Consider the following 8,348-nt stretch of genomic DNA (forward strand, 5'->3'; position numbering starts at 1 on the left):
AAAATCATGCATGCATGCTCCAAAAATGTGACATAAAATATTAACCATATATAAAAATTTTTCTGGACCAAAATAATACCGACTCCCGGACCGACAGTACTATTCACAGACAGATAAACTACTATTTCAACACAGGAAAAATAGGGCATTACAGGTGGAGAGATAATCATGGTTGGATTAGGATAATGGAATCCTAGTTTATCTGTTAGTTAGAGTTTTATTTGGGAATCTACTACCTTTTATTTTTATTTTTAATATATATTATTATTGTATAATAACACTAGTCTCCTCATTAGTTATTTAGTCATTTTATATCCAAATGTATTATTGTATGTATTTATGTATATTTATTATTCATTATATATATATATATATATATATATATACTATTCTGTGAAAGCTGTCGAGAAAGGACAGCTTCGTTTTGAGGAAAGGAAGCATCGGTTCGTCCGTTGAGGGGTACTTTGAGAATTGCTTCATTTAATGTGGTGACTCTTCAGTACCTCGCCTCATCTATATAAGGCTCTCCTCCCATTTCATTTGCCTCACTTATTGCTTCTTGATTGTCAGAGCCTCTCCCTCTAGAACTTTCTCTCTCTAACCTATCCAAGTAAGTTTTTACATTTTAGCTCTTTCTTTTTTTTTTCTTTTTCATTAGTTAGGACTATGAGTTCTTCCAGTGAAGAGAATGTCCAAATATCGCTTGATCAATCAGGCAATGAGAATACCGAGGATATAGATTCGGGGGTAGGCGAGGCCAATAGTAGAAAAGAGAATGTTAGGATTGCCGAAGTGCCTTTTGACAATAATAAGGGCGAACTATGGGACATATGTTTCATGTACAGTATTACACCAGAATACAAATTGATTAGGCCTTCAGAAGCCATGAGGGTAACTGAGCTACTAGATGAAGACTCCATCATGATATATAAGGAAAGCTTCCAATTTTGTGGTTTGATTTCCTTTGTTTGTGCCTCTCAGATCATTTTTCAATGATTACATCACCATTAGTCAATTACACCCTAACAGTTTGAGACTCTTATGTGGTCTAATAGCGTTGGCTCGCCAAGCTAGACATATTTTAATAGCTCGGGCAGTTCGAGAACTCTATCACTTCTCGGTTCGCCCTAAGGAGGATCATTGTTTTCTCTTGGCGAAGAAAGAATACAATGTTTTCTCCAAGAGTCCCAAGATTTCCTATTTAAAGAACTGGAAATCTAAATTTTTCATTGTTAAATGACCAGGAGGTTTAGAGTGCCGAAATCAGTGGTTGGAAGATCCACTTCGCCATCTTCCTGCTTCACCCACCCCCTATGATCGGATTTGTATGGAGTTAATAAAAGCTAAAGGGTTGAGGTCTGTTAACCTAAAGCGGTTGATTGCTAATGGTTATCCGACTTGCTAGCCTAGCGGACCTATTAGGCCCAAACCTTCCCCTATTGGTAAATATTTTCCTTAGTCGTATTTCATCTTTGATCTTTACACTGACAGTTTTTAATTTTTGTTTTTCTTTTTATGTAGGTATGGCTCCAAAAACGGTGAAGAGTTCTAAACTTTCAAAAGCGGCTGAGGCGATGAGGAAAAAATCAAACAAAGGTAGTTTGGAGAAGGGGGCATAGTCTAGCGAACCAGGGGTGACTCTAGAGACTCCTCAAGTCGAGCGCACTTCTACTAATCCTCCCATCGAACCGAGCTGTAAGAGGCCAAGAGATGCATCCATCCCAGTTTCTCCTCCTCCTCCTCGAGCTGGCGAAGTGTTGGACATCTGAGTTTACTTTATGAGCAAGTACAGGGCTAACTGTAGTTTACAATCTAATGCACCGTGAGATGGCTCGTCATTGCCTATTTCCTATTGATGCACATTTCTTGACTTCATGGATGACTTAACGAGGAAGGATTTTATAAATCAGAGTCTTTTCTAAGCCTTAAATGCCAATAATATTAACTCTGCTAGGATAACCAAGCTAAAGGGCTCTTATACTGATGTGGAGGTGAAGAAGATTCAAACAGAGGATGCATTAGAAAGTGCTGAAGTATCTATGAGGGAGCAAGAGACTCAACATAAAGCAGGGTTGGCCGCTCGTGATGCCGATCTAGAGAAGTTGAAGGAGGAGAACTGTGACTTGTTAAATAAGAATAAAGATCTTGAGGATAAGGTAAAGGGGATGGAGGAGGAACTATAAGGGCTTTAGGACCAGGAGGGGTCTATGGCAGAGGATCTGACGAAGGCGTGTCTGAGCTTTTAGGAAGAATGTTCTAATCGAGCTATAGACTAGGCACCTTGATTTAACTTGGAGTTAGGTGAACAATATATATCATGATGAGGATAAGGGGGAGGAAGATGTTGAAGGTGACAATACCACACAGGATCGTAATGTTGGTGGTTCGCCCACTCCAAGGATAGATATTGATGTGTCAGTCGACTTCCACCCTATTTCTTCTGAAAGGCAAGGCACAATTGAGGATATACCTTCTGGGCAAGATGTTTTTTTATAACTTATCCTCTTGTAGTAGAATTTTGAACATGACCTGTGTAAACCCTTTTGCCTTTATGTTGATGAAGGGAAGTTTTCTACGTATCATTTATGTGTTGTGCTTTTCGCTTTTATACTCCTAAGTATTTTTCTGATGTTGAATATTTATTTATGCATAAAGATGCATGTCAGATTGGCGAACTATGTATGTATAATAATGTATTTCCTAACGTCGAGTAAGGACTACTTAAGTTTACTTTGGCGAGTTATTTGTGTCCGAACTACTAGACTGAGGTAAAGGACTACCTAAGTCCATATGGCGAACTAGATATGCCTTAGCTGATGGACTTAGATAAAGGACCACTTCGGTCCACATGGTGAACTAGATATGTCCAAGCGAATGGACTTAGATAACGGACCGTTTAGGTCCATATGGCGAACTAGGTATGTCCGAACGGATAGACTTAGATAAAGGATCACTTAGGTCCATATGGAGAACTAGATATGTCCGAGCGGATAACTTAGATAAGGGACCGCTTTAGGTCCATATGCCGAACTAGGTATATCCGAACGTATGGACTTAGATAAGGGACCGCATAGGTCCATATGGATAACTAGGTGAAATGCAAAAACTTTCTAAGTAAGATCCTTCAGGAAAAACTTAATACATCATGGCTTTCTTACCCTTATAAGGTGTAACATCCCTTCCCGGTCCACCCGTTAACCCGAATGAACCGAGCCGAGACGCTACAATCTGGTTGAACCTATGTCCTGTCATGCGGATATCATACTGTATGAAAAATATTAATATAAACTACTCCCAATTACACTCTAAACTTCCAACGTCTCCAAAGAATCATCATAACACAATAACACTTTATATATCTTTTCATAATTGTATAAATCCTCAATAGCATTTAATATCTAGCAATTAATTTCATTCAGAATCTATATCAAGTCTTTCATGACCTAATCATACCAACTATAGTAAACTATTTCATCTTCAATCATTTCATAAGTATTATTCTTATCTCCAACTACTTACACCAAAATAATTACATGTTTCAATTATATTTACAATCACCTAATCTCTAACAAACATAATAATTATACATGCCATAAATCTTAATACATGCCATAATTCTTAATATTACAACTCTCAATCTACTATGACCAAGTTAGTCACTTCTGCTTTGAACGTACTCCTCAAGTCTTCAAGTATCAACTACGATCTTCAACCTACGCGTGATAAAAATCGACGCGCTGAGTATAAAACTCAGTGGTGCTCATAATTCACATACTAAACAAAGCGCGATGGCAACTAACTTAAAATACAAATTTCATAAAGCATTGATACTCATAGAATCAGTAAATTTCAACGTAAATGTCTCTTTATAACAACGAATAAACTTCTAATTCATAAACATCAATAATTTAGTTCTAATTATCTCATAACTCCTTTACATGAACCTTAAATCACACCTTATGATAATATCATGATCTTACCTGCTGTTCATTGTGTTGTATGAATGAAATCAATAAACATATTGTGAACACTCAAATTTTGAGGCTCAAAAGCCTATTTTCTTCCGGACTGCGAACAGTCCGGCCGGACCGGAGGCCTTTCGGAAAGTTCACCGGAAATATGCCAATATGGTACTTGAAACGTCCGGAAAATTACGAGGATCACGGAACTGGTCTCGGAATATTTTTTGGAGGTCCGGAACTCCCGAAAAAGCCCCCGGAGTGAACTTGCCTGCCCCGGTGGCTCAGCCACCGGAGCCAGCAGCCGAGCCGGCGGCCCAGCCGCCGAAGGACCGGTGGCTCGGCTGCGGAAAGGCCGCCGAGTCGGCGGCCCATCCCGGCGGCCCAGCCGCCGGGGAGGCCACCGACCCGGCGGCCTATCCGGGCGGCCGGGCGGGCCGCCGAGACCCGGCGGCCCGACCGCCGGAAGGGCCGCCGAGACTTGACGGCCTGGCCGCCGGGCGGGCCGCCAAGCCGGCGGTCCATCTGGCGGCCCGGCCTCCGGGACGGCCGCCGGGCCGGCGACCCGGCCACCGGAAACAGTCCGTTTTGCGCCTATAAATACAGGCCTCGGGCCTCCTGTTTTCCACACTCAATCTGTATTGACGGACGCTCCTTCTCCCTCTCGCTCCTTGCGATTCTTTACTGCTTTTTTGCATTTTAATTTAGCTTTTATTGCTTTCTTTCTTTGTTAAGTGGTCATTAAAATTAAATTAATTAATTTCCCTTAACGAGGAGCTTAACCTGGAGTTAAGAAGTGGCCGTCGACTAAATCAGGTACACAAAACTAAACTCTGTTTTTTTTAATTTTAGCATTTCATGCATGCTTCTTTCCTACTCCTCTTAAATTCTATAACTGCATAAATGCATTCATACCATTAACTAGGCAAATAAATTGCCTCAATTAAATAAATTTAAGCTAAATACCCGGTTAATTAATGATCGTGGTATTAAAGCTTAAATTCGACAATATTGGCTAAAAGCCTAGTTAATCAATAACTATGGTGAAATTGCCTTTATTTCGAACAAGTTTTGGCTTAAGTCTAATTAATCAATAATTGTGACTAAAAGACCCTAATTAAACACTTTTTCTTATTATGGCAATAAATTGCCTATAATTCAATTTAATTAATCACTTTAGGCAAACAAATTGCCTATAAGTGAAGATTAACCTTTTTGTAGCGACAAATCGCTTAAATTAAATTTCTTTGGCTAAAAGCCTTCAAACAATTTTTTTTTGGCAAATAAACTGCCTTAAATCAATCAACTTTGGCGACAATCGCCCAATTAGCATCATTTGGCAAATTAATTGCCTAAACCAATATTTTGGCTTTAAAAGCCTTAAAACAATTCGTTTTGGCACAAATGCCTTAAAAATCAATCTTTTGGCAAGAATAAGCCCAAATTAAATTCTTTTGGCTAAAAGCCTCAAAATCAACATTTTGGCACCAAGTGCCTAAATCCTTCAACCTTTTTGGCAAAATGCCTAAACAAAATGCACAAAGCATACACACACTCATGCATAAAGCATCCCATTCAAAGCCCTCTAAAAGAGGCCTATCGAACTACGTTGACTTTGATCTTCCATTCAAACGGAAGTACGTAGGCACGTTCGGGATCTAACCCCGGGCGGCAAGTCGAATCACATAAACATCTTTTTCATTGGTCTAAATTATTTCATCTTCCTTGCAAAACATTCATTCTTAGGTTAGTTTCATCAGCATGACATAGTCTCGGGATCCACCTCGGGTTCGAAGACCATGCCTTAGACATTGGGCTAATTAATCTAGTAACTAGGTTAATTAAAATTGGAGTCACTTAGGGTTTTTCCTAGTTTACCCTAAAACAATTAAACAAGGTGGCGACTCATACATCCACGTGCATTTCTTCCTTTAGTCACATGCATTCACATGCCCATGACATTTTGGGGAGGGGTTCACAGTTTGGCGACTTCACTGGGGAAATGTAATGCAATCATTTTGCATAAAGTGGACTACCATTGTTGTGTAAACTAACCTGTCCTTCTTTAGGGCATTAGTTTACAATTCTTTGTTTTGCAGGGTACCTTAGCACAAATCAAGTATTCTTTCTTTAAGAATACGAGATGAGGAATTTGAACTCAAGTTGTACAAATTGATTAAGACATTTTAATTTGTTGATTTATTTGCACGAATTGAGAATCCTTTTCTCCATTGCATAAAAAATGAATTTCAAATGAATTTTTTTCTCTCTCTGTTCAAACTTCTGAGTCTGGATAGCAAGTAGCGCTGATCGGCAGGTCTCCTTGATTATGTCGACGGACAGCCAAAGCGTCCTCCCTGTTGCCGCAAACCATCCCTAATCCTTTTGGGGATGGCCTATGGGCATGCGTACCGTTGGACCCACGCGAAACTCTTTGTTTCACATGTGGTTAGGTATATCCATGCTCAAGGCTCAAGGGTCCCTTTATAAGCCTATTCTCTATTTGTGTCATAGCCTATAGAACCTATCCTTTAGGACTGTATGCACCCAATGATGAAAATCATATCATAAACAGATTATGGTGTGTTGTTGTGCGCATTCATGGCATATCATAAACATTTGGGTAAACACAAAGAGAGCAGAAAACACCTTTTATCTTCAATCATGCACAGTTGGACAAAGAGTCAATCTACCTCATACCACTCCCCTGATACACCAAACACTATACCTAATCCAACTACCCTTGTACTTTCAGGTGCCTCCTGTTCAAGTGCTAGCCACACCTACAGTGCTATCACCAACTTCACCAGCTTCACCAGCTACACCGGTTACACCTACGACTCCTGCAACTTTACCTTCACCAATGGCATCACTGTCTGACATCCAAAACCTCATTGAACAACTGGAGGCTAGAATGGAGGCCAGAATGAATGAGGCATTGGCCGCTCAAAGGGCTGCCCTGATAGCTGAATTGGGGAATGGTAATGGTAACGGAAATGGGGCCTCGGCCGGAGGAAGTGGGCCTACTGCTTCCAATCAGGGTCCTGCTGCTGCTGAACCTACAAACCCTGCCTTGAACTTGGATGACGTACCCTCCAAAACTGCTTCTGAGCTGGAAGCTCAGAGAATGAGAGAGAAGCTAGAGCTTTTAGAAAGGTCAGTCACTGCCCTCAAGACCCATAAGGAAGTGGTGGACATGGACTCCTTGTCTTTGTTCCCTGAAGCCAGATTACCAACTAAGTTCAAAATGCCCAACATGGACAAGTTTGATGGAACCACTTGTCCTAAAACTCACCTGAAGATGTATGTGGGTGCCCTTAACCCATTTGGATTGAGCAGTGAGATCCTTGCTCAGTTGTTCCAACAATCTCTCACCGGTGCTGCATTGAGATGGTTTGTCAGCTTAGATCGGTCTAAGATGAAGACCTGGGAGGATATCTGTAATGCATTTAATTCCCAGTATCACTACAACATGGAGGTGGATGTTACCCGAAGGGAATTAGAGACTACTAAGCAGAAAAATAATGAACCTTTTTCCTCGTTCCTTACGAGGTGGAGGGCCAAGGCCGCCCAAATGATTAACCGGCCTTCAGAACAAGAACAGGTAGACATAATAATAAAGAATCTGCAACCTGTCTACCAACAACGGTTACAAACCCAGTACTTGCCAACGTTTCAGTCGCTCATTGCTACTGCTACGAAGGTAGAAGACCTGATCCAAATGGGGCAACTGAAAGACGACGCAGGAACCTCTAAGTACAAGAAACCCAGCCAAGCTGGCAAAGTCCACGAAGTGGCAAGCATTACCCCCACTAACCCGTTACGTGTGGGGAACATGAGAAATGGCAGCCAGTCAAGAAGAACATACACTGATCTCGGGATGCCAATCCTTTTGGTTTTCCGAGAAGCTGTCAAAGCAAATTACATCAAGCCTTTGGAAGCAAGGCCCCCACCAAATCCTTTACCAAGGAATTACAAAGCAGATGAATACTGTGAATACCATCAGGGGTACGGGCATAAGACTGAAGCGTGTTGGACGCTTAGGAACCGCATACAAGATCTGGTGGACAATGGCTCAATCATCCCGAGAAGTAAACCAAACATTAGTACTAACCCCTTACCAAATCATGGGGTAAATGCTATTATAGATGACCAGGAACTGATCGATCCTTTCGAACTGTTCCTAGAGATGAATAACATATGTGTCCTGGATCTGAACGACCTAAGTGAAGAGGTCGATGCTATTACCAGGAGCGGGAGACAGTATGAGCCACTGGTTTTGGATAAAATCCACAACAAGCCCTACCAGAGGGCAGAGGAGCCAAAAGAGGACCCGGTACTCTTACAATTGAAAAAGACACAAGCTAGGGTATCAATCTGGGAACTGTT

Source organism: Jatropha curcas, chromosome 8 (assembly GCF_041381405.1).
Source record: "Jatropha curcas cultivar XTBG-Jc1 chromosome 8, XTBG_Jcur_1.0, whole genome shotgun sequence".
NCBI lineage: Eukaryota > Viridiplantae > Streptophyta > Magnoliopsida > Malpighiales > Euphorbiaceae > Jatropha > Jatropha curcas.